Here is a 25,851-nt window from a genome sequence, read left to right on the forward strand (position 1 = left end):
CAGGGTAGGAAAACAGAGGTGCAGCACTGCATAGCCACAGTCAGAATTTGCAATTCACACTGGAAGGGAGTAAAGGATTTCATAGAAATTAATTATGGAAGCCCAGTAATCAAAATGCACTTTTAGAATTATGTAAGCAAAGATTAAGAATTAGCAATAAAGATAATAAAGGTAAAAGAGGATCTCTTACGCCTGACCAAAAGAATGAAAAGAAATGGACCATATTATCATAGCCATACTAGCTGACGTAGGTCCTCTGTGAGAAGGAAAGAGAGATCAGTACCGGAATTAGCTCACATCTTTTTTATATCCACCTACCTTGTTGAATAAACATTGTTCCCAAGGCTAGAATGCAGTCCTTGAAAAACCAAGAAACTAGAGAATAAACGTCAGTCTACCCCTCCCTTTTCACTCAACTATTTTCCCCTAAATTTTTCTGTTTTCGAGCTGATTAGGCTAACAAACCGAGCAATTCAGTTTTCCTCTGACTCCCCAGATCAACACAATTCTTGATCTGCTGACATTTCCCAAAACAAAAAGCCTAAATGCCTTAAAACTAGAATAGAATGTGAAAAGATGACTCCTGCCAACATGAAACAGCCCGCTTATTCCAGAGTTTAGATAATTGTAAACGCTTTGATGGAGGGCTTGAGAATTCTGACAATCGTATATACAACCACAAATGATAAAACTGAATTTCTTCTCACATGTCTTGGAATTTCCTAAGAAAGGGTCCTATAGTTATTTAAACTCTATCATCCATCATGGGAGTTAAAAAAAAATGTGTACCAGATAGCATTCAGTATCATAGTGTAGTTAGCCTACTGGAAGAATATGTGATGTAAGAAAAATCACCTAAAAAGCAAGCAGTACATGGGTACTAGTCTGACTACAGATAACAGTTCTGTGGCTCCTGGAACCAATTAAAGAGCATGCTATGAGGTCCATTTAAATCTAGGGGCGCCTGGGTGGCGCAGTCGGTTAAGCGTCCGACTTCAGCCAGGTCACGATCTCGCGGTCTGTGAGTTCGAGCCCCGCGTCAGGCTCTGGGCTGATGGCTCAGAGCCTGGAGCCTGTTTCCGATTCTGTGTCTCCCTCTCTCTCTGCCCCTCCCCCGGTCATGCTCTGTCTCTCTCTGTCCCAAAAATAAATAAACGTTGAAAAAAAAAAAATTTAAAAAAAAAATAAATCTAAAGTCACTTGGGATTGTTGTTAGTGCTATTTGCCAAACATTTCTGGTTAACCCTACTGCCAAACATAGAATAGAATTGATTACATTTTCTGGCCCCCTTATGGTGTGTTAAGCCATGTGACTACTTATAGCCAATGACTTATGAGCAGAGGGAAATAAGTCACTTCCAAAAAGGAGCATTTAGCTGTTAATATAAGACCTTTCTTGTCTGTCCAGCACAGTAACCAGGAATGTTTGTGATAGAGACTGCTCCATCTATGTAGACCCAAGAGTGACTCTGGTAAACAGAGCTCCCACTCCCAGATGTGGAACACAAAGAACATATAACACAGGAGAGAAGTAAATCTTTGTTGTCTTAGGCTGCTGAGATTTGGGCCTGTTTGTTACTGCAGCATCATTTAGTCTATTCTCACAGATACAATGCCTCATAGGTTTAGATCTCCTTGATTCAGGAGCATGCACAAGAATAGAACACAACAAGAAACTCCAAGAACTGAGCCAATCATCACACTCCAAGAACCAAGCCAATCATCAAATCAAGGATTATGCTAGATTTTTCAGAGCGTCTCAGGCTGACTACCCTCACTTCTTAACCCCATATCCCTAAGCAGTACTCTCTAGCCAAAGGGATATAAGCTTTGAATCCATTGTTCCATCAACTAAACTGCTTTTATGGGTTGGATTTATTCCCTGTCTTCTTTCCCCAAAATGTTTCAGACAATTAAACTACCAGAATAAAACAACAAAGCCTGCAAAGGGTCTTGAGGAACTTTAACATAAAAGTTCTTTGTAGCTTCCATAGGATAGAAAGTTTGACAAGTTAAATCCCTTTTCAGTACTAAAAATTGGCATATCACGTGAGACTATATTAGCACTGGGTATTTTTCCTCATAAAGCATTTATGTCAGGCTGTTCACAGCAGAATATTCAATAATCATTTGAGAAAATATTTCTTAAAGCAGGTGCACACATTTTGGTGGGGAGGGGAATTCCTTTCTTCTTCTGCTAATGGCACTGGGTTGTCACAAGATCCCACCTCAAACGGCAGTTCTCTTTGACGTTTCATCACGACCTTGGGGGGTTCAGGATTTTTTTCCCACTCTTTCCCCAGATCTGTGATTTCAAGTTAGTTCAAAGAACTTTGAGTGCCTTTCAGAAAAAGAAAAAGAAAGAGAAGAAAAATTTCTTGGATCAAAACAACACAAAACCCATCAAAGTAGAAACAGTTTGACAGAGACCACCATTACTATAAGAAAAATAAAATGAGAAACGCTGAAATGCTATTTTTTTTATCTTTCCCCCTTTTTTTTTTTTAGCTGACAGAGTAAATGGAAACAATTTTAGCAAGATATTCAGGTAAACCTCTTATCCTCAGCAACCATAAGCATCAAAAAATGCTCTTTAAATGTAGCTGTTGGGATAGGATTTTATGTTTAGCTATTTCCCTCTGGTCCCTTCTTATGGCAGTAATATGTGTTTTAAATGCTGAAAACCTTTCTTAGAACCTAAAAATTCCCCTAGATTTCATGAATTAATTCAAATGGTAATCACAAGTGCAAATGAGTAATTGGTAACACAAGTACCCATCTGTGCAGGCAATTAACTGCCTAGAGCAAGTAATTGCCTGTTTTTACAAGAGCCTACTTAGAAACCTCAACTTAAGCATATATTTTTTGAATAATTCTGCCATAACACACAGCAAAACTTTTACTCAGGACAAATACTGTTAAACAAGCGGCCAAACACTCTATAATTTTTAGTTTCATAAAGATCATTCCTAAGAAGACACCCCATAGTAACTGATTTCAAAAGAGTCTCACTTGAAGACGCGCTCAGGGCATTTTCCAAGCAGAGAAGGCCATTTGTCTGGGACAGCCTAGCAAGCTAATCCTCAGGATTGCTCTCTAAGCACCTTTAGGAGGTTTCTGAAAGTGTGAATAATTTTCTAATTAATTCATCCAGCAAGTATTCGTTGAGCATCTACCATATACAAAGTCTTATATCCTAAGCTCCATGCAGAATATGAAAATCAATTAGAACATGGTATCTTCTCTTAAGGAACTTTTAATCGATCAGGAAATAGAAGACTTGAAGTTTATTATCTAAAAAGCAAGTATGACTGGGATTCAAGGACTGTGAAAGTGTATCTGTTACTTTAACCAGGCCACACCTATCTGGCAAAACAGGCATGCGTTCTGGGTACAAATTACAATTGCAACAAGAAGTACCTTTGATCTGAGCCTTCACCAAGTTGTGTCACTGGCCCCTATCCCCACCCCCCAAATTGGCCAGCTCACCTTTCCTTTGCAAGGTCATCCACTCTCCTTCTTGGTCAATGCATTTCTTCATCTGCTATTGACTTTGTTTCCCTCACATGCTGCCAAAAGCCTTGATTCATAGCTGGGTTTTGTTCCTGTGCCAAGCTGCCACTTCCTTACTATTGCCAAATGTCCTGTTCCTCTCATGACTGCCTCCTGCCTTTAAATACCACCTATATGCAAACAGCTCCCAAATTAAGGTTTTTAGCACCAACCTCTCCACTGAACGCCATAGTCAAGTCATCTATCCAACTGCCTCCTGCCTTTAAATACCACCTATATGCAAACAGCTCCCAAATTAAGGTTTTTAGCACCAACCTCTCCACTGAACGCCATAGTCAAGTCATCTATCCAACTGCCTTGTCAGCATCTCCACGTAGACACCCAATAGTCATGTCACATACACTGTTTCCTGAAACCGACCCAAACCTGCTCTTCATAACACTTCCCTGTCTCACTGATGGGCAGTTCCAAACTCGATGGTCATCCTCACCTCCTCTCTTCCTCTCACACCAGGCACACAACCCACCTGTTCATATTTTTGACTCAACCTTCAGATGGATCCAGATGCCTACCACTTCTCACATGCCTGCACTTACCACTCTGGTCCAAGCTGCCATCATTTTTTGTTGGATTACTGCAATCACCTCCCAACTAGGCCTCTTGCTTCCACCCAAATCCTTCTAGAGTAATTCTCCTACTCTGTCATCAGAGGGGCCCTTTTAAAAGTCAAATTATGTCACTCTTTTGATCAAAATCCTCAGTCGGCTTCCCATCTCAGCCAGAATCAAAGCAGAATTCCTTTCAAGAGTCTCCAAGATCCCTCATCATCGGCCCCACAACTCCATCTTTTATCATCTCCTGCACCAGTGCCACCCCTAGTCACCATGATTCAGCAGAACCGGCTTCCTGGTTGCTCGTTGCACACACCAAGTGCACGCCTGTTCTCACTCGCTGGGATGCCTTTCCCCGCCTGTCTGTGGAGCTCATTCCCACACTTCTTTCAGGTAACCTAATCAGAGGCGTCTGCCCTGAGCTCCCACCCATTACACACTTCTGAGCCCATTATCCTGTGTTCTGTCTATAACCCTTCTTCTTTATGACATACATTTATTTTCTGACTCTCCTATTAGAATGTAAGCTCCTCGAGGGCTCAAGTTTTGTGCTGCTAAGTTTTCTGGCATTCTAAACAGTGCCTGCCACATAGCTTCATGTGTGGAATGAATGAATGAATGAATGAATGAATGAATGAATGAACGAATGAACAGATGAGCATTCCAAGGGTGGAGGAAGCTCCGGTCCCCATTAGAATTACAATTCTTATAAGGCTTTCAAAAGGGTGTCCTTGCTCTCTCAGTTCTTCCCCGTCCTACAAAAAAAAAAAAAAAAAAATTGAACAATATCTCCCAGATGGCCACACGTTGGAGAGTTAACTCTCAAAGATAGTAAACCAACGTGCTAGGATGAAGCCAAGGTTCCTCAAATCCCCTACCTCGGGTTGAATTCCTGGCCTTTGTAGGATACTCTCCAAGAAGCTGAGGGAGCTCATTATCTGTCTCTACCCCTCTGCTCTGGTGGCCACTCGACCACTCTCTTCCTTTCTCTCCTCAGCCAACCATCAGGTCTTTGTGGGAATAAGACCCCTGATCAACCTAAATCTCCTGCCTCAGGCCTCTCCTGGGAACCTCATCACACACATGAGAAGACAGAATGAAAAACGGTAACCTCTTTCACTCACCCTCACAACTACCCATCAACAAATTCAGGAAGCAACAACCTCGATTAACGCTGAGCTCAATATTTCAGATACTCCGCTTCCTCACTGGAAAAATGAAGCACTATCTTCATCGTTAAGTAATTAAAAATGCTAAGAAAGAGTGACTAAGTGGATGGAAAAAACAGAAAGGGGTAAAAATCTTCAGACTCTAGCTGCTTAAAAAGAGTACAAATGAAAAGGAAACTCTCCCAGATGCTAAGAGGGTCTTTTTTTTAGTATATGTGCTGCCGAAGTGAGCACGAGGGTCTTTTTTTTAAATGTGTATGAATATGTGTGTTAAATTGGCTATGCTTTGTCAAAATCAGGGTATCATTTTTAAAGATTTAATTTGATTTAGTCCATCATTTCTTTTTTTTTAAGTTTATTTATTTATTTTGAGGGAGAGAGTGTGTGCACAAGCAAGGGAGGGGCAGAGAGAGAGGGAAAGAGAGAATCCCAAGCAGGCCCCACACTGTCAGAGTGGAGCCAGAAGCAGGGCTCGAACCCATAAACCATGAGATCATGACCTGAGCTGAAACCAAGAGTCAGATGCTCAATCAACTGAGCCACCCAGGTGCCCCTATTCCATCATTTCTAAGGTGGAAAAGTTTGAACCAACATCAAATCTTTCAGAAAATATTGAATGAATTCAGTATATGACTTTCATGTCTCTTACATCCAACTTAATAAGCTTACTTTTAAAATTATGATTCAAAATTTTAATTAAATAGCCATGTCACTCTATACTTCCAAATCTGTACCAATAAAATTGTTCTCTATATTTTTTTTTACAGTGTATTTACTTATTTTGAGAGAGAAAGAGTGTGAGTGGGGGAGGGGCAGAGAGAGAATCCCAAGGAAGAAGAGAATGATGGATGATAGAAGGATGAATTGTTAAAATGGACAAAGTTCTATAGCACAAGTTTCTCTTTTATAGCTTAAATACTGGCCCTTCTGCATGAAAAAAAAAAAGAACATGATTTTTTTTTTCCTTATCATAAAACTTTCTCAAAATGGAAAAACAATCCTATGGAGGAAGAAAAAGAAGTAGGAGCCAATAGGAGGAGGTCCTTTTGCAATAAATAACCCTCTGCTTTCTGCTTCTAAGCTAGAAAATCAGATAGCTGCAATAAAAGCACAGTTACATGGGGAGCTCTGAGCAGTCAAAGCACAGATTTTCCCCTTGAGTTCTGGCTCCACAAAAAGGACATTAAATAAAGTGCCACATGCTCACATTTTCATTTTAATTACCTTTTTAAAGTGCTAGGATTTTTGAGCCACATGGGACTCATGTACATTTTCAATCACACAGGATTCAATATTTTAATCATTAAATTCTCATTACACCCTCCTGCAGTTCCTACACTACCCTAGCTATATTTAATAACATGTGTTTAAGTAACTTGCCTAAGAACATTTAAGAAGTTTAGTAAAAGGGAAAAACTGAGACCTGCAACAGTATTTCTGCATACTAGCTGAGTGACCTTGGAATCCAAATCTCTGTGGGCTCTTCTAAAAGGAGAAAGTTGGTCCGGAACATCACAGCATCTCTTCTAACCCCTAATAGGCAATGGTTCCCTATTCTTGATGTTAGGCTTGAACTTTTTATCTCTCTATTGTATTTCAATTTAAGACTCTCAAAATTCAACATCATTAGTTCTCTCCAAAGGCATCTTGAGGATAAGGCCCTGGAGTTTATATCCACCAAAACTCCCATCCATATAAGTGCTTATTTCTTTTACAATCTCTTAGAGGAAACTTTTGACATCAATGGAAATGGACACCTTCTCGGCCCACACTATCCAATAACCCATTGCACAACCCCACTGTTGTAGATTTAATGTTTACGTCCCCCAACACACACACACACACACACACACACACAAATTCATATGCTAAAATCCTAATCCCAGTGTGATAGCATTAGGAGGTGGGCCTTTAAGGTCCTTAGGTCATGAGGGTAGAGCCCTCATGAATAGGATTGGTGCCCTTCAAAGAGAAGACGCAGAGCGTGCTCTCTCTCTGCTGTTGCCATGTGAGAACACAGCAAGAAGACGGCCATCTGTGATCCAGGAAGACAGCAGATCTGCCAGCACCTTGATCTTAATCTTCTCAGCCTCCAGAACCATAAGAAATAAAGGTTTGTTGTTTAAGCCACCCAGTCCATGATAATTGGTTAAAGCAGCCCTAAGACGCCTACCATTCTTTATATCACAGAGCCTTCTTTCACCTCTCAGATTTCACTGAACTAAACAATATTGATTCTTTTGTCTTTTCTCCGTAGTTTGTTTTCCTACACTTTCATATGTCCTTCACCCTTCAAATTGTTCTTTTGTTTGTTTTTTATTTTATTTATTTTGAGAGAGAGAGAGAGAGAGAGAGAGCAAGAGAGAGCAGGAGCAGGGCAAGGGCAGAGAGAGAAGAAGAAAGAGAGAATCCCAACCAGGCTCTGCACTGTCAGTGCTGAGCCTGATACAGGGCTTGAATCCACGAACCACAAGATCATGACCCAAGCTAAAAACAAGAGTCAGATGCTTAACTGACTAAGCCACCCTGGTGCCCCCGAATTGTTCATTTCTTTTTTTTTTTTTTTTTTAAGTTTATTTATTTGTTTTGAGAGAGACAGAGACAGCATGAGCGGGGGAGGGTCACTGAGAGAGGGAGAGTGAGAATCCCAAGCAGGCTCCACACTGTCAGCACAGAGCCTGATGTGGGGCTTGAACCCATAAAACCGTGAGATCATGACCCGAACTAAAACTGAGTCGAATGCCTAGCCGACTGAGCCACCCAGCCGCCCCCAAATTGTTCATTTCTTAAAAGCTTCCTCAAGGGGCGCCTGGGTGGCGCAGTCGGTTAGGCGTCCGACTTCAGCCAGGTCACGATCTCACGGTCCGTGAGTTTGAGCCCCGCGTCAGGCTCTGGGCTGATGGCTCATGATGGCTCAGAGCCTGGAGCCTGTTTCCGATTCTGTGTCTCCCTCTCTCTCTCTGACCCTCCCCCGTTCATGCTCTGTCTCTCTCTGTCCCAAAAATAAATAAACGTTGAAAAAAAAAAAATTTAAAAAAAAAATGTAAAAAAAAAAAAATAAAAAAAAAAAAAGCTTCCTCAAGTGGCACAATAATATGAAAGTCTGATTTATACTGTTTGAGTGAAAAATGCCCTTGTTCTTCCTGCATGCTAGGAATCTCTTTTTCACCCAACGTAAGTAAATGTGGTTGTTCTGTTTTAATTAGTCACACCCAGCTATATTATTGCCCCTTAGCCAGCTTATTTTAATATCTCTAACTCTCTGGTTACTCTTCCCTGTAATCAATCGTTATCTATTCTCTATCTTTATGCCTTAATTTTCCTCCAGAAGTAAAACAACTTATATCCAACAATGATGGAACAAGGATCTGGCTGCAACTGCCCGATTATGAACTGTGCCTCCCCAAAATTCATATGTTGAAGCCCTAATCCCCAGTATCACAGAATATATAGTTGGAAATAGGACCTTTAAAGAGATAATTTATATTCAATGAGGTCATTAGGATGAACCCTATCCAATATGTCCTTAAAAAGGAGGAAACATGAACCCAGCATGTACAGAGGGAAAACCGTACGAAGACACAGGGAAACGAGAGCCATCTATATACCAAGGAGAGAGGCCTCAGAAGAAACCAACCCCACTAACACCTTGATCTTGGACTTCAAGCCTCCAGACTATTAAAAAAAAAAAAAAAAAAAACACAGCTTGTGTTGTTTAAGCCACACGGTGTGTGTCATTTTGTTATAGCAGCCCTAGAGAATCAACACAGGCCCTTCTCCTAGTTGTGACCTTAGAAAAGAGAATGATGTTACTCTGCCCTGTCTACCCACTGCTGCTGGAAAGAAGAGTAACTAGGGACTCTGCCTCTTTCCTGCACACAAACGGTATTGGTGGCCCACACAGAATGCCACCGTCCTCACCCTCATGCCTGGCCCTATTGATAGAGACCAGATTTCAGACTGCCATGAGCACACTCTTCCGTGAATTAAACTCAACCTGCAATATTTTCCTTTATTTTCTTCTTCACAGTCAAACATTAACAGCCTCGTAAGTCTGAGGTAGGCAGCTAAATCGTCAAAGATTTTCCTGAAGAGAAATGGAACAAATTTTTTCTGACCACTTTTCCACTTATCCTACCCCCAGTGGCCATTGCATGGCTTGTTTTCCCGAAGCTTATGTTCCAAGGGTTCAGCTCAGTAATACCCCAAGGAAAATCAGCCTCTTTGACAGGAACTTAATATTTGAGCCCGTTATCAAGACCAAAATATTTCTAAGGGGAGAGGCTTACTCATCAGGTTTTCACTAAACAGTTTAAGATTGACCTCTTCATTTTTCCATTCATTCACTTTTTCCAGAAACATTTATCAAGCACCCAGTGTGTGTAAGGCTACGCATAGGGGCCAGGGCTACAAATGATAATAAATCACCAACATATCTAAGGAATCCACCAGGAAGTTAGATCTCGAAGATACCCAAGCAAAGGAATGAGGAATTATAGAAATAAAAATTTTAAGATTATGAGAGAAAAGGTTTCCAAAGACCAGATGTCTTATTTTTCCAGGAAATTTATAAGTTTAGAAAAATCAAAACAAACATATCACATTCCTTGGGCAGATATTCAGATGTGATGTGTAAACTAAAGTCATATGATGCCTCCCAAAGAGAGAGGATTTATGGATTTATTTTCCTCTGCCTCCTTCCCTCCCTGACAAATACGCCCATCCATTCCTTTGCAACTCCCCCAAACAGACACCATGTACGTTCAGATAATGCAGCCAAATTATTTTACAAAATGTATTTTCACTTTGTTGAGCCTTCTAACACCAGGCAATCCTTGTTACTTTCTTTGAAACAAGTTTCCACTAGGCAGAGGGAGTAACTAAACATGCTGTGCTGTTAGCAGTTTCCGTCTGTCGTCTGGGCGAAGGGGAATGGAGGCGGCAGGGGCAGTTTCCATGGTGGGGGCACAGCCCAGAGGGAACAGTACCGCTTTTTCATGCCGCACTGTGAGAGAATCACGCAGACTGCTACAGGAAGAGGGAAGATCCTGAACCCACTCAAGAGAGCGCCTCAAGGGCAGTGGTGTTCTCTCTTCAGGCACGTGATCAGGAACAAAGGCATCTTTATTCATCTCTTTCTACTGCACTGCTTTGCTTTATATTCCTTATAAGCAGCTGAAAAAGACCATGAGCAGCCCTTTTAATCAGCTGTGGGAGAGATGAAAGGTTTCAGAAGAGAGAAGCTGTCATTTCTGAGAATGGTTTATTCACATTATAGAATCATCTTTAAAGAAAAGAACTGTACGGGACTGATCTTTTAATTATAGAGGGGTAAATGCATCTGTGAAATCCACCAATTTCACTTTGGATTAAATACTGTTTCCTTAAAGCCAGATATTTGGTAAACACAGATCTCAATTTCGAAGTGGCTTCTCTCCTTAATATACAACTTCAAGCTCACCCTTGTCCCCCCTCCACCCCACCCTCAAATCCCCACTGCTCTCTGAGAAACAGCAAGGAGAAAAATAACACAACCTTTTGGAGATGGGATTTGGGGGCCTTGGATGTGTTCCATGTGCTCCCAAGCAAGCTCTGGATTCTCAGACATCAGGTCAGTTCTCAATCATCTGCAAATAATTTTATGCTCAGTGTCGTGCAGGCTGCATTTTTTAATCTATCCAAAAATCCCATCGCATTTTCATCCAATTCATGAATCACAGCCCAGATACGACCAAAGAATACAAGTAAAAATCTTAGAGTTTTTTGTGTACCTCCATGGTGCTGATGGACACAGATATTCAATAAATATTTATCGATTTGCAGTGACACCGTTCACAGCTCTGGGGACTCCACCACCCCAAAATTCCAGATCACAGTTTCTTCTGGTTCAGCATAAATAACAAGCATTAAACAGTGCCTGGCCCCTAGCTAGTTGTATCTTTGTTGATTCATATTTTACATAGTTCCTCTTATGAAGACAGCCCAGAAGCAACTGTCCCATCCATGCACAGGTAGACCAAGGGTTTTCCCAGGCCAGTTTTCCTTTCCCACTATTTCTGGCTCTTGAGTCAACACTGTTACTTGGGGACTTCAGAGATTTTGCAAGTTCCCATCTCAGGAAATTCAATTTCCATTTGAAGGGAAAGGAAGGGGAGGGAAGGGGAAGGGAGGGGAGGGGAGGGGAGGGAAGGAAGCTAAAAGAAAAGACCCACCGTCTTGTCTTTTCTGTCAGTCTTTTGGTTACTTTTCATTGACATCCTACTCTAACAGGGGCATATTTACATAACACTTTAATATCCCTCCTTTGTGTCATTCCTTAACTTTGAAATCCATAGAGATACTTTAACAGTTAGATAGATGGCTTCCCAAAGGTAGGTTGAGTCTTCCTAGTATTTAGCAAATTTTTATCCTGAAGCATTTTCATTTTGAATCTCTTGGCATTGGTTAACCTGTGTTTCCAAAAGTTGGTGCCAAGTTTTGGTTCCTCCTATTTGCAAAATCTTCTCTTGGGTCAACTGCTCCTGCCAGGGAGGGTCCAGGCGCTCAGAACAACACTTCTGGGTTGAGCTTCTCTTCTGTCCCAACGTTACTGTTCATTATTCTCAGGTACTTCCTTGAGCAATCAGGAGCTGGGCTCCAGGAACCATCATCTCTTCAAAATAATCTCCCAACTAGCTTCCAGACAGATTTTCATCCAGTTTCTTTTTAAATCCTCTTCCAAAAAACTTTTGAGACTAACTCACCCAATTTTAATCTAAATAAGGAGAGGAAGAAGGGCAGACAGTATTAAGAAATTTACTCTTTACGATGGGAAAGCATAATTATCTCACATATTGTACCTTTTGTTTCTTCTGCACTTCCATACAGAGGCCAACTCTGGGCTGACATAGTCCTCTGTTCACTGAAAAGGTGGAATCATTTCACAGTCCCTGACTCATCCATTTCCATTCTCCCTGCTGCCAGGTAATGACCTACAAGGACCTCTCAGACATGGAAAATTTCCCTAAGGTTCAGTGGACTCCATTGGCATAAGGGGGTTCACATTCAGCATTGCACATATTCTTAACATTATATTCTAACACTGTATTATATGCAGTTTTGTTTTCCCCTCTTACAAAGTGGCCTCCATAAGAGGATATTAGCTCTTTAAGGGAGGGACTCTGTTTCATCGAGCATGGTTTTCTCAGTGCCTAACACATAGTAGGCACTGATTGCTCAATAAGCAATCACTCGTTTTCACTTACTGTTAGGTCACCAGGAACTCAGCAAGAGGATTGGAGATGAAGGGAAGGAGCTTAATAAACCTCATTCACAGGAATAACATTTAATAAGATAAAGTAATGTGAGAGTGTCCTCTGGAATCATCAAAGGCAGAAAATCCAAAAATGGGCTGGAGAGTAAGAGGTACAGAAGAGAGGGGGACCATGAGCCAGCTGGCAGCAATAAGGGATAATCAGCTTAAAACAAACAAACAAACAAACAAACATTGGTCTAAGACAAGATCAGACACTCAAATGTCATCCTAGAACATGGAGTGGCTTAAAAAGGTAAAGAACTGATTTAATCATTAAGGGTCACCTGTCCTTCCCATATTCCCCCACTCCACCCTACATCAAAAAGCTCCCTCCCGGGGCGCCTGGGCGGCTCAGTCGGTTAAGCGGCCAACTTCGGCTCAGGTCATGATCTCATGGTCGGTGAGTTCGAGCCCCGCGTCGGGCTCTGTGCAGACAGCTCAGAGCCTGGAGCCTGTTTCGGATTCTGTGTCTCCCTCTCTCTGACCCTCCCCATTCATGCTCTGTCTCTCTCGGTCTCAAAAATAAATAAACGTTAAAAAAAAATTTTTTTTAAAAAGCTCCCTCCCCCCCAACCAGGATGGATGCATATTAGCTATTAGCCTCCTTCTTTTCCTTGTGTCTCTGTGAGCCTACCTGCCTTCCCCTCCCTTATAACTCCTTGGATATGCACTACTTGATTTTGATAGGGTTTTTCCTTATCTACCTCCATTCCCTTCTTTGAAAAACAAACCATTTGGAATGGCCTCTTTTTTTTTTTTTTTTTTAATTTTTTTTTTCAACGTTTATTTATTTTTGGGACAGAGAGAGACAGTGCATGAACGGGGGAGGGGCAGAGAGAGAGGGAGACACAGAATCGGAAACAGGCTCCAGGCTCTGAGCCATCAGCACAGAGCCCGACGCGGGGCTCGAACTCACAGACCGCGAGATCGTGACCTGGCTGAAGTCGGACGCTTAACCGACTGCGCCACCCAGGCGCCCCAAGGAATGGCCTCTTTCTTACCACTCTCTTCATCAGCTGTACCATCACCACCTTTGTAGTGGAGACTTAGGTCCATGCCCACAGCCATTTAAGCAGGCTCGATCTTTTTTTTTTTTTTTTAAGTTTATTTATTTATTTTGAGAGAGAGAGCAGGGGAGGGGAAAGAGAGAGAGGGAGATAGAATCCCAAGCAGGTTCCACATTGTCAGCACAGAGCCTGACGCAGGCCTCGAACTCACAAGCTGAGATCCTGACCTGAGCCAGGCGCCCCATAAGCAGGCATCATCTTGAGGCCTAATCTTTACTGACCAGCAGTGCCCAAGTAACTGATTCAAATAACCTACATTTTAGTCTCTGAACTATAAGGAATTTCATGGAAGGTTCCAGACCCCTCTCTGCTGCTGACTGCCACGATGAACATCTATGTTTATTCTTTTGTTATCTCTGCCTGAATTGCATTGATGTGGTGTGTGCTAGGGGTCAGGCAAAATAAAAATATAACAAAAACCCTGCACAATCCTGAAGCTATCTTAAAATGAGAGCCATTATTAGACGGACTGTAGCATAAAAATATGTTGCCCTAGTGAGAGCCAATCTCAGATTTGGATCTCAGCTCTACTGTAAGACTTTCAGCAAGTCACTGAACCTCTCTGAGCTCCAGTTTTCTTACCTATAAAAAGAAACAATAATACCACCTTCCTCACAGAGTTGCTGTGCGCTTTTAATCACTCTGCTGTCTACATTACCTCCAATCACAAAATTGCCTTTGGTTCTTCCTTCACTAATCTCCAGCAGATCCACGAGATCCCTGGAACCATGGAGTGAATTCCACTAGCCTAAGGGAGATCCTAGCCCAGTTCTGTTGGTTAAACTATGTTTAAGTGTACTTGATTCTTAATCAATTCTTAACCTAATATCTTTTAGGAAAAGGATCTGCACTAATCTATATGACTGATATACAGAGTGAACATTTAGGTTTAGGAAGTCAATGGCTCCCAAACTGAGGACTGCACGTATCATGGATCCCTCAAGGGTCAGAAAGTCATATACTTACTGTGCTTCATGCAAAGACTGAATAAACAATGCCATACACACACATGCACACACACCACAAACAAGTATATCCACATATATTCATAAATGTCCAGTACTGTTATGTTTCAAATGTATATATAAATGCCATTGATTAATAAAATACAAGTTTATTTAAAAGCATAATTTATAGGGGCAGCTGGGTGGCTCAGCTGGTTAAGCGCCGACTTCAACTCAGGTCATGATCTTGCGGTTTATGAGTTAGAACCCCATGACAGCTCAGAACCTGGAGCCTGCCTGGGATTCTGTGTCTCCCTCTCTCTCTGTCCCTCCCCCACTTCCGTGTGCATGCTCTCTCTCTCTCTCTCTCTCTCTCTTTCTCTCTCTCTCAAAAATAAACTTTAAAAAAATGTTTAAAAATTAATAAAAAATAAAAGCATAATTTTTAGGAGCTTAAAAGCTTTTAATTAATTAATTGTGCATTTTCTTGGTCAATACTTGCTAATACTACAAAATGCAGTGGCTCTAAATTTTTTAATCTATTAATATTTTATTAAATCTTGATATTATCAGTAATGTTTGATTGTTAATAATAATAGTCAACACTTATAATAAGTCAGGCATTGTTCTAATAACTTAACATATATTAACTCATTAATCCTCACAGGGACCCTGTGAGGCAGAGCTATCATCATTTCCAATTTATGCGTTAGGAAACTGAGGCACAGAGAGGTTAAATAACTTGGCATGGAGCTAGTAAGAGGCAGAGATGAGATTCAAGCTCAGGCATTTTGGGCCAAGCTCTTCATGTTCACAATCCGTTTGGAGGTCGGCTATGCAAGAACACATTGATGCTACTATTTTCAAACAGAAAATTATTTGCAACCTTGACACTGATTTCATTTTCCATGAAAATGGGCATACTTCTCACGGGGTACAAACCAAAATGTGTGTGTGTGCGCTCTGGCTTATATACAGGGACATATCGAAGAAATCTATGGTAACTGTCTTACAAAACAAACAAACAAACAAACTGATTCAAATAACGGGTTTTCCTCTGATGATCATTTTGTCACTATCTTGTTGCTTTCCTATTTCTCTGCCTCCATTAGGAAACCAGCTTTCCGCTATTGCACTATTTGATTATTTGCTAAATTGGAAGGTAACAATACTGCAACAAGAAAAGCAACAACCACTCGGAAAGTTAAATGAAATAAAAATAGAATGACGCATTTCAACTTTTCACCTCTATGCTTGAGTTATATTCACACTCACACCCATGTTCCATTTCATTGATTGAACATTCAAGAACATTCATTGACTGTCTGCCATATACCAGGAATTATGTTTGGAGCTATAAATAGGTGAACAGAACTAAGAATGCACCAATCCTTTTAGACTACAGTCTAAAAGATGCCAGGCGGGCCATTCACTCAATTGATAACTACACTGCAAAGTAGAATGTTACAATACCATTAGAGGATAAAATTCTATACGTATTCTGAGCAGGGACAGATGATTCCAAGAGAACCAGTCAACTGATGGGAAGCTTCCGTATCAGCTCCCTTCCAAGGGCTTTCTCACCCTCCCAGAGCCACCTGGAATCTATATGCACATCAGAAGAGCAAGACCTCCTTGGGACCACCTTTACTTCCTAGGACCAAGTCATTTCGAAGTTCAAAGATGATCCTCTTAACTCCATGTTCTCTGCTTATCCTTTACCACGTTCTTTAGCTTCTTTTTTTCTTTGATTTATTCAATCTTTTTGGTTTTCTTGTTTTCATCATTGTCCGTCTTAACATACGCTATTTCCTAGGAATATCTCCTCTAGGTAACTAATGTCATGGTGTATTGATGCTTGGTAGTTACCATATCAGAAAGTGGTCTTTTCTAACCTTGTTTCCAAATTATGAGAATTTATGTTACTTCAACACTTCTAGGCTCTTGCGCATTAAACGCCCTATATTTATGCCTTAAAGAATGCGTTCTGTCCTTGTGAATCAGGATCTGAGTCAGAGATATTAGATAGGGCCAGGCACTTTAGAAAAAGTAAGGAATCTAAAGAAAGATTTGAAGAGAAGAAAGGCACAAATAACACAATCACAGGAAGTCCCATGACACAGAGAGAGACAAAACATGGGCTCTTTGAGGCAATACAGTACAGACAAATATCCACTTACAGTGAAGAGCTATTTCCTTCATAAATTCTAGAATTTTTGCTTTTCTCTAAGGACCCTAATACTCCTATTTATTCATTTGCAAACCTTCCATTTTGATGGAACCCCAGTCTTTTGAACTAAAAACATTTGGGCTAGCTTCATCCCCTAGGATATAAAAGTAAAGGTTACATTTAAAGTTGAGAGGAATTTTCCAGCTTAATTTTCTATACCTTGTTTGAGAAGACAACGTTGATGCCAATTCTTTTACAGATTGAGCAAGGTGCTCTTAGGAAGTAATTCTCATCGTACTTGGTACTAAGGGACAATGTGATCAAGTGAGAAGGTCACTTAGATCACAGATTTCTGTGTGCTAGATTGAGCTTTCTCAGTAGCTCGTATGATGCATGTTAAGTCATTTTACCTCTGGCTTCAGTTTTCTCTACACACAGAAGGCATTTTATAAATATTTATTGAGTGAATGAATTCATAATATTTACCACCTCACAAAATGATCAGGAAGAGCTAGAGTAGAGTAGGCAAGAATCATGTCTGCTTTGTTTATCATTGCATTCCCTGACGTACTGCCATGTACACAGAAGCTCATCAAAAACATAGTGAATTAATGAATAAATGCACAAAACAATACATTTAATAAAAGTTGCCCTACTTTACAAAGTTACTGAGAATACCTTGTTTTTAGGTTCACAGGGAAGGCAAACTATGTTGAACATACTTACCACTGTATGTCCAAATGCCTACCCCTCCAGCATTTGTAGGTGTTCGATAATAGATATGTTAATGAATGTTCAATAAAAATAGATATAAAATGATTTCAAAAGGTACAAAGCACAATACCAACACGAAGTGTTAAGAATCTCTTTCCCTCACACACCTATACCAACAACCTCTATAGAGAAAGGACTCCAAAGAAAGTGAGGAATAATGATTTAAAAGAGGATGATAGAGAACCTTCTGACTCACACCTGGCTCTCAGGTTGTAAATGGCCATGTGACAGAACTCAAAATATTCCAAGGATATGCAGTGACAGGGGTTACATTTCTTAGGAACATAATCAAAATGTTGTTCTGAGTGTATTGGCTATGGGATTTCCAGCTGCAAGCCAACAAGAAACTCTGACGTAAAATGGATTAAATCACAAAGAATATGTATTATCTCATTTAGAAAGAAGTCAAAGGTAGATGTAGACTAGCTTCAGGGTGAGTAAAATTTGGGACTTAATACCTTACCCGTGATTCCATTCTTTCAGCTCTGCGATCCACTGGGATGTCCTCAAACAGTTCCTTGTTGTCTGTCACACACCCAGGCTTTACTGAATGACACATCTAGTAGAGAAAGAAAAGGAGGGAATCTTTTCCTATGACTTGTTTTTATCTGCAAGGAAACCATTCTCAGAAGCGCCTCAGGAGAACAGTCCTCGCATCTCGTGGCGGGAACTATGTCACATGTCCATTCCAAAATTAATCACCATCAACGAAAATGAAACCATTGAAATTGGCTTAGAGCTGTCAGGATTTATCCCTGTAACTGAAGATAATGGCAGTCTTCCCTGAGTTTGATGAGAGTGCCCCCAAGATGGCAGTAAGGAAGAAACAGATGTGGGACCTTAGCAATTAGGTGGGCAGCAGGGTCTGCTAAAGGCAGAAATACTGTGCTTTCAAAATTATCAGTTAATGTATCTGATTAAGATTCTGTGGGTCTAGGACTTCAAAATACTGATTTTTTTTTTCTTCAGTAAGAATTCAGAGGAAGGGAGCTGGAAAACTAGTGGATAAAATTGCTCAAAATTTTATGTTTCCATCGATAATGTCTCCATTTTGAGACAAAATCCCAAACAGTAGCTCTCAAACATCAGTGCCCTTCGTGCACAATAAAAAATACATTAAAATCACAACATTATACATAAACTTTCACTTCACAACCCTCAGTGAAAACACTTGTCCTTACTACCTGTGAGCATACTTATGTTTTCTATCCCACTCTATTTTGCTATTTTTTTTAACTGGTCATCTCAACCTAGTAAATAAGTTTCAGGACACAGTAATGGGCTGCAACCCACTGTTTGAAAAATATTGCTTATGTAAGCTTTGGAGATTCTCATTATTATTTTTTATAAAGCACATGACATAGCATTATTTATTAAACAGTATTGTGATACTATTTCATCTAACCCTGTGAGGATCATTATTAGTCCCATTATATAGCTGATAAAACAGACTTAGCATGAGTGATTTGTCAGGATCATACAACTAGTGAGTACTAGGGGTGAAGTGGGGCACAGGGGTGGAAGGGGTATAATGTGGCAGACCTCAAATAAAGGTGTTCTGGTTTTAAATAGGTGTTTTAAAAGAAAAGAAACAGTATTTACTTCAGTAAAGTCTTTAGGCTTCTTCAAATGGTAGCTGTGAAAAATAAAAAATCGGCACACCAGCATAATAAAAAAAAAAAATGGCCAAGTACAATCATTCATGGCTAATTACCTCCGCCAGACCAGAGAGTCATATAGTTCATCAGACAATCCATTATATCTAATTAAGGAAAATTAGTCTGGGACAACTCTGAAGCCTATTAGAGAAGGTTTTGTGCTAAGATTCCTAAAATGTTTTACAGCAGATACAGCTTATGAACCATAAGAGGGTTCACAAAACCAGAACTCTGATCTGGAAAGATTAAAAACACTTGACCTGACCCAACTCTTTTCTCCCTCTAACTTCAGGGATCAGGTTGGCCCTAAAGGTCTTCTTTCATCCATCAAGGTGTCCTTTCTATACACCATTAAAGTTATTATTTGCACTATTAAATCTTTTGTAATTTACTTTTCTAGCCTAAGGTCAAAACCAGCTAAAGAACTGTCAGCCCAAAGACATAAAAATAAATGATGAGCTCTAGACTTCTCAGATTAGACAACTGGGGCACTTCAGGCCAAACGTACACTTGACACAACACAGAGATGGCTTCTCCAATCTTCTTTTTTTGTTTATTTGTTTATTTATTTGAGAGAGAGGGGGGAGAGAAAGGGGAGAGAGAGAGAGAGAGAGAGAGAGAGAGAGAGAGAGAGAGAGAGAGAGAGAACAACCTGGAGAGGGGCAGAGAGAAGGAGAGACAAAATCCCAAACAGGCATTGCACTGTCAGCGCAGAGCCTGATGTGGGGCTCGAGCTCACTGTGAGATCATGACCTGAGCAGAGATCGAGTGAGATGCTTAACCAACCACGCCACCCAGGAGCCCCTCCAATCTTCTTTAGAAGAAAAAAGAACAGAGCTTTCCGGAGTTTTCCTTTGACTAGGGACAGACACTCAGTAAGGACGTGAAGTTTCCCCAGGTGAGGAAGCTAACCAGTGGAGGAAGTGGAGCAGCCTTGGGAAATGGAGAGGAAGGAGGAGCCGGGGATAAACAATGGCAGGATCACTCAAACTTTGCTCTTGGTTGTCTGTGACAGATGGAAGAGCCAACAAGCCAACAATCGTGGTACAGAGGGCCCAGTGCACCACGATGAACGGTGCCAAAGGAGCTGTTCAATCCGAGATGCCCTGTATGAAAAGTAAAGCACTATCTTCACCTCAGAGGAGACTGTCAGACTCCCAAACCATGTTGGCCTCTTTTTCTAAGTAGCAATTTTGAGAAACCTGTGAAACCAGAAGGGCTGTGGGTCCAAAAGGCCACATTTTCAGAACCAAATATCAGAACTTGGGGTCCATGAAAGGTGTGTTCTTGTTTTGGTTTTGATTTACATCAATGTGGAAGGCTAAATAGGTTGCTCTGGTTGTGGATTTAATAAATCACTTCTATTGAATAGAATGAAATACATAAAGCAGGTGCTGTTCCAGTAAATCCAGGATATACAACCTTCAGGAAATCAAAATGGTTAAAATATTTCAGACATATTTGAGAATATGGCAGAATCCTTACCCACCCCCAAAAAAGAACACTGCTCCATCAAGTTTATATTTGAGTTACAAAAATTTTATCTATATACAACTTTAGAAATTTTACTTCTGTGTGAAGGGAGAGATACCCATCCGTGATTCTGTGAACTACTCTTGTCAACATCTCAATATAACCAGTTCCTCTAGCTCATCTAGAAAAGTCAGAAAGTCTGGGATTCCAAGAAAACCCAAGAGGAATTCAGGCTGCCTACTGGAAGGCAGAGAGCACATTAAGAGATGATCACGACTAGATTCATGAGACAGTGAAGCCAAGGACCAGAAAAGACACTCTATACTTCCAAGACAATCTGTGGTTCTCAGACTGGAACTAAGATGAAACCTCTTTTTCAGGTATCTTTGGCAAATAAGTTAACTTAGGGATAAGTAGAAGGACTCCATTCCCATGGGTGCCCAAAGGTAGGAGAGCTCTACGTCATGAATCGCCTTTGGGTCATCCTGTCAACATGATAACCAAGCACCAGTCGAGACAATTGGGATCATATCTGCCCTACAGAAGCTAGTGTTAGGAAAGGTATATAATATCCAAAGGAGATCTTGGTTTCTGTGGCCTTAGGAACAAGCAAGAATTTCATGACCTGGAACTGGGAGGGACAATAAATCAGAGAATTTCTCACAAACCTTCGGACGCTCAGCAAGTGTTGATACTGCTAGCAAACACGCACTGTAGTACAGGCAATATTATAATGTATTAATGCATTTAATCATCACCACTACCCTATCAGGAAGATAACCATTATTACACCCATTTTGATAAAGTTTACTAAGGTTAAATAAATTGCCCAAGTTCACAGAGCTGTGATAGAACAAGGAGCCCAACTCAGAAAGTCTGTCCACAGACCCCATGCTCTTATCCATAAACTTTATTGCATACTTCTACATCTATACATGTAGTATAAATATGTGTATATGTTTTTCTGTGTGTGTGCGCGCATGTGCACGTGTGTGTGCGTGTGTGTGTTACAATGATATCCAGTTTGTGCATTCTGTTGTAGAAACTAAATTGCTATAAGGTATATACTTTTAGCAGAAGTACTTGGGATTCATAAAAAGAATGGTAAGCATGATAGGAAACAAGAAATAACAAGGTCAAAAGATTGCCAAGCCTTTGGAGTGGATTAGAGAAAGTCCCCTACAGATTCAGCAGGTCTCCAGAAGATTCTGGCCAAAAAACAGAGCGCTTTCCTCCAGAGAAGTTATTAATGTTAATAACCAGGAGCATGGAGGATAACTTTACTTGACCAGATTTTCCCCGCTGTATATTTCACTTAATGATGTGGATTAAGCTAAGGCATAAAAATGAACTTCAGCTTTGCTGAAATTAGATCACCAGTTTCCCTGCTGGCTCATATTTATTAATAGAGATCCAGCTGATGGCTGTGTGAGAAGGGGCCTCAATAAAGGATGTGGGGGTGGAGCAGACTGCTGAGTACCCGCGATGCTTCCCCCTCTTGTGTACTAGCGTTCCCTGCTTCAAAAACACAGACAAATGGAGCAAAAGGGCTCTAGATAAATCACCTGATTCTGTTTCATGCCTTCAGGGAGAGGGATTCTTAAACCAAAAAGATTGATAATTTTTTACTACACCTTTTGCATTTTCATGGACACAGGTCCCACTTGTCCTTTGGTGCCCCGTCTAAGTATTTTACAGCACTGACAGAAAAAGAAATTCTATTTCCTGCCCAAGTATAAACTTTAGTTTAAATTATAACCATTTCCTTTAAATGTTCCAAGAGCACAGAGAACTGTTGTGTGCCTCCTCACAGGAGTACCTATTACCGTAGGCAACATAATATTATTCTTTTGCACTTTTCTTCATTTTTTTAATTTTTTCTACATTTCTCAGGAACTTCTCTAAGCCTCCGATGTAGTTTTTACTCCATATTAAGATAACTTCAAAAATAATATTGAGATAATTCATTCTACCAGTGGGAAATCCAAGAAATACGGAAAAGCTCCAACATTTCTCAGAGCTAACAACTATATATATAAATAGTCTCGTGTGACTATGCACATATGTGCTTTTGCCACTATTTCCCCATATCACAAATTATTACTCTCTATTACAAAGTAGTAGTCTTCAACCCAAGTCTGCGCATGGACTTCAGAGAGTCCATGAATTCTATGAAATTACACACAAAATTTGGGTAGGTGCTTATGTGTCTTCTTCCCAAGAAGGGAGTTGATTGTTTCCACCATATTCTCAAAATGGTGCATGACCCAAAAACAGTTAAAAATTCTCATTTAGCAACAGGATTTGTAAAGACCACATAATATTCTACCATATTAACCATCTTGTTATAGATTATACTACAATAAACACTTGTGTAACTAGATCTTTTCGTCCAGCTCCAACAATTTCTGAAGGGCAGAAGAAATTCTGAAATTAGAATCGCTCCAAGAATATTCACAGTTGAAGACGTTTAATACATGTTGTCAAACTGCCCTTTAGAAAGGTGGTATCTTTAGGGGTGCCTGGGTGGCTCAGTCAGTTGAGTGTCTGACTCTTGATTTTTGGCTCAGGTCATGATCCCAGGGTCATGGGATCAAGCTCTGCATCAGGCTCTGTGTTGAGCATGACCTCATCTTAACTTGATCGTCTGTAAAAATTCCATTTCCAAACAAGGTTACATCCATAAGTACCAGGGGTTAGGACTTCAGTGGTTTTGGCGAGACACAATTCAATCACAACAAGCAGATAGTGCAATACCCAGCACTCAGTTGGCACTCCATAGCCACATATTCTTATTATATGCTCATGTTGTAGGATCATTATCTTACAGAGAAGACTAATTTGGTCTAGCACGAGAGGTTCTGGCAAGTCACTGTGACATAACCTCACTCTGAGGAAATATTAATCAGCCCCCTTATGCTTTTGACTCAGAATAATGACCCATGGAGGGGGGGGAAGGCAGCTATGAAACCAAAACATTTGCCATCACTGCATACAAGTCATTTTATAGCCAAGAAAAGAGAGAAAAAGGCAAGGATTTATGTGAGGTCTTACAATTAGCTAAAGCCAAATCAGGACAAGAACCCCAAATTTCTCACTCCTGGCTCCTTTCCTCCTTCATACAAATCTATCTACATATATTCAAAATAAGTATGATTACAAACACATTTAAAAATATGTCTATTGGGGCACCTGGGTGGCTCAGCTCGTTAAGTGTCTGACTCGATCTCAGCTCAGATATTGATCTCAGGGTTGTGAGTTCAAGTCCCATGTGAGGCTCCATGCCCAGCTGAAATAATAATAATAATAAAAATAGATTGCTTATAGAATATTTTGCTCCTAGATTAGTCTGAATGACTAAGACCAAATAGAAAAAAAAATTGACTGAAAAACACAAACTGCTACATAAATATAGTCAACTGATCTTAGACGAAGGAGCAAAGGCAATACCACGAAGCAAAGATAGTGTCTTCAACAAATAGTGCTAGAACAACTGGATGCAAAAAATGCAAAAAAAAAAAAATTAATATGCACACAGACCTTACACACTTCATAAAAATAAACTCAAAATACATTCTATTTCTAAATGTAAAATGCAAAGCTATAAAACTCCTAGAAGATAACACAGGAGCAAACCTAGATGGCCTTGGGTGTAGTGATGCCTTTTTGGATATAGCACCAAAGACACAAACCATAAAAGAAACAATTAATAAGCCAGGCTTCATTAAAATTGAAACTTCTGTCTGCAAAAGACATTATCAAGAGAATTAGAAGACAAGCTACAGACTGGGAGAAAATGTTTGCAAAAGAAGCATCTGATAAGAGTGTTACCCAAAATACATAAAGAACTCTTAAAACTCAACAATAAAAATACAAATGCAATTTAAAAATGGGCCAAAGACCTTAATAGTTACCTCATCAAAGAAAATAAACAGATGGCAAATAAGCATATGAAAAAATAGTCCACATCATTTGTCATCAGGGAAATGCAAATTAAAACAACGAGATACCAGTACCCACCTATTAGAATGGCCAAAATCTGGAACACTGACAACATCAAACACTGGCGAGTCTGGAACAACAGGAACTCTCATTGATTGCTGGTAAGAATGCAAAATGGTAACACTTCTTTAGAAGACAGTTTGGTGGTTTCTTAAAAAACAACATACTCTTACCATTTGATACAGTAATCACACTTGCTGATATTTACCCAAAGGAGCTGAAAATCATGTCCATGCAAAAACCTGCACGTGGATGTTTATGGCAGCTTTATTCATAATTGCCCAAATGTGAAAGCAACCAAGAAGTCCTTCAGTAGGTGAATGGATAAACAAACGGCAGTACATCCAGACAAGAGGATTTTATTCAGTGCTAAAACAAAATGAGCTATCAAGCCACAAAAACACATGGAGGAAATTTAAATGCATACTACTAAGTGGAAGAAACCAATTGAAAAAGGCTATATACTCTATGATTCCAACTATATGATATTCTGGAAAAGGTATAACTATGAAGACAATGAAAAGATCACTGGTTGCCCCAGGAGGGGGAGATGAATAAGGCAGTAAAAAATATTCTGTATATTATTATAATAATGGATATAGTCATTATACATTTGTCCAGACCCAAAGAATGTACAAAGCCAAGCGTGAACCCTAAGGCAAACATGGACTTTGAGTGATTATGATGTATCAATGTAGGTTCATCCTTGGTTAAAAAAAAAATGGTGAGTGATGTTGACAGTGGGGGAGGCTATGCATGTATGGAGGCAGGGAGTATATGGGAAATCTCTATACCTCCCTCTTAATTTGTTATAAACCTAAAACTTCTCTTTAAAAAAGTCTTATAAAAAAAACTGAGACAATTCTGGCCAAAATTAACTGCCTTGTTTAATGAAATCTAGTACTCCATCAATTGTAAGAAACACCACTATTTTATCTACCACCAAAAAAGAAAAATAACACTGCCAATTAATGTGTGATGTGCATTATAAGAAAGACACCTCTTAAGTTCTGAAATATTAAAGTGTGAAAGTGTCTGAGTCTCAAAAGCCATGAACCGTGGTAACATAACCCCTCAGTCACTGGACTAAACATGTCATTTATATACATTATCTTTCCTAGACCGGTTCAGTATAATGCAGCTTGATGGAAGGACAGGTAAGGTGGATTTTAGGGC

General features: G+C 40.1%; 1 long non-coding RNA gene across 1 annotated transcript; it reads right to left on the reverse strand.

Moving 5' to 3' along the window:
* Nucleotides 1-10,853: 10,853 nt before the first annotated feature.
* On the reverse strand, nucleotides 10,854-24,747 carry LOC123590584. The gene is made up of 3 exons (XR_006708855.1): nucleotides 24,694-24,747; nucleotides 18,006-18,101; nucleotides 10,854-12,047 (listed from the first exon to the last, which is right to left on the reverse strand). It is a non-coding gene; the product is annotated as an uncharacterized LOC123590584 (long non-coding RNA).
* Nucleotides 24,748-25,851: the final 1,104 nt, after the last annotated feature.

The sequence above is a fragment of the Leopardus geoffroyi genome, chromosome B4 (assembly GCF_018350155.1).
Source record: "Leopardus geoffroyi isolate Oge1 chromosome B4, O.geoffroyi_Oge1_pat1.0, whole genome shotgun sequence".
NCBI lineage: Eukaryota > Metazoa > Chordata > Mammalia > Carnivora > Felidae > Leopardus > Leopardus geoffroyi.